A 2,103-nucleotide genomic window follows, 5' to 3' on the forward strand; every position below is an offset into this window, starting at 1 on the left:
TATGGTGCATTTGTGACGGCGCAGTTAGTTTTAGTTAAGATTCATTTTGATTTTTGATCGAAATATGAAGAAAAATTACGGCACAATTGCATTTTATTGAGTATATGGTGCATTTGAGACGGCACAGTTAGTTTTAGTGAAGATTCATTTCGATTTTCGAACGAAATATGAAGAAAAATGCTGGCACAATTGTATTTCATTGAATATATGGTGCATTTGAGACGGCACAGTTAGTTTTACTGAAGATTCATTTCGATTTTCGATCAAAAGATGAAGAAAAATGTAGGCACAATTGCATTTTATTGAGTATATGGTGCATTTTTGACGGCACAGTTAGTTTTATGTTTTTTAATGGATAGTATGTCAGAATATTCCATGGTGAAAAATTTTTATATATGAAAAAAGTTTAGTGTTATAATATTTTTCAAGAACTTTATCAATTTTTATTACGCACATTTCGGGCACATTTATTGTATCTATAACAGCAGACATCAATTCCTTTCTTTTGATGTTTTACTAAATTTGACTATACTGAAAAAAATTCGAAAAATCAACCCTCAAAATTGGGTAAACCGTCATGGCACAATTACGGCACATATGTTATTTCGACAGCACATTTCGCGCACAGTTTTTTTAGCCCTGTTACGACGTTATATCTTCAAGTTGAAAATTTTTGACTATGCATACTGAATAATGTTCTAATTTTACTCATTCAAGTTCGGCGTGTCCCCCTAGTTGTTAAAAAAATCGACTTGACAATTTCCGGAACGAGATTGTATTATGAGAAGACTTATGTGCTTGAAACCGCTCACATTCAACAAGTATAACCACACGGGATTGCTATTTGTCACTTTTTAGTCAAAAGTGTTATATGTTTAAGAGAAAGAAGACAGAAGCTGCAGGAAACTGCTTATGTTTGTTTGGAATTATTGACTTGTTGAGAGCTGCGTTGAAACGTGTTTTCTGTGCGAGTATTAAATTGGAACTGTGTTAATAATATTCATGACTAAAAACTGATCATGCCAATTCTCTTAAATGATTTCTACCCAACTAATTACACATTGCTCCTTTGTGCGAAGGATATAAGACGTGTTTTGCTTATTCGTTCAGAGTTTGACAACAAATTGTTTTATGGCTTTCTCTTCATGGGTCTGAAGAAAATAATTGACCCGAGTAGATCATAAATTATAATGTTTTATTAGGACAATACATTCGCATGTTTGGAGTCATTGTGAATATTGTCAAAAAGAAACATTGCTTAAATATGTAGTAGAGAAGCGTAATACGAAGTGTACCGATTTGCCGATACTGAATGACAAGTTGGCACAGTGACGTTCGGCAACATGAATGCTCACTTTCAGTTTAATTTATGGTTATATTAAACATCAAATTAATGACTCAGCACAGGGGAACATGAAAATCATTAGCTTTGCATCGCCATGAAAATGTCACAATTTCTATTCTCTTCAATCGACAGCTCACGTCAACTATGATAATGCACTGATGGTATTTTCCTATATTTTCCCACATTTTTAGATATCTCCAAACAACAAATTCAATTCTTTCTTAATTTTATTGCCAAAAGCCGTTGGTATCCTCATTCGGAATTTCTTGACAGCATTGTACATTTTGTTATGAATTAACATCGAAAGAATAACACGACCGAGAAGAACATTCAGTACTGAATTGATGCAAAATTGGTAAAATGTGGTAAACTAGCACTATACTCTGTTCATCTATACTTTTGAGAGAGTTTAAAAACGCATTTAGGTGTATTTTTAAGAAAAATTCCCTAAGAATGCTACGCTAAGCGAAAAATTACGTACTTACTTTCGATTGCAGTTGTGTGCTGGACAAGCGATGATGTGAGAATGAAATTTCGCAACAAACTGACAGGTTGCTTGACATTCGAGATTTGACGTCGAACCGCTTGAAGTTGGTTTCTGATCGTGAATCGCATTTGAATGCCAACATTTGAATATTTATAATCAGCACCATTTGACTTCAATGCTTCACTGTTGGGAAAATATTTGGTGAAAAAGATTTTCATAAACAATTTTTTGTGTTGATTCAAAGTGTTCATTGGAAGAAAAGAATGATCAA

The 2,103-nt window shown here is 33.4% G+C and overlaps 1 protein-coding gene across 1 annotated transcript in view; it reads right to left on the reverse strand.

Annotated features, from left to right (window-relative positions):
• LOC129571765 (uncharacterized) overlaps positions 1 to 1,883 on the reverse strand; it is a 3,799-nt gene extending 1,916 nt beyond the window's left edge. Inside the window, exon 1 of the mRNA XM_055451624.1 lies at positions 1,827 to 1,883. The gene's annotated coding sequence lies outside the window, so the exon portion shown is untranslated. The remainder of the gene's footprint in view (positions 1 to 1,826) is intronic.
• Positions 1,884 to 2,103: the final 220 nt, after the last annotated feature.

The sequence above is a fragment of the Sitodiplosis mosellana genome, unplaced genomic scaffold (genome assembly GCF_009176505.1).
Source record: "Sitodiplosis mosellana isolate CC-2019 unplaced genomic scaffold, AAFC_SMos_1.0 Smas_scaffold_3261, whole genome shotgun sequence".
Lineage (NCBI taxonomy): Eukaryota > Metazoa > Arthropoda > Insecta > Diptera > Cecidomyiidae > Sitodiplosis > Sitodiplosis mosellana.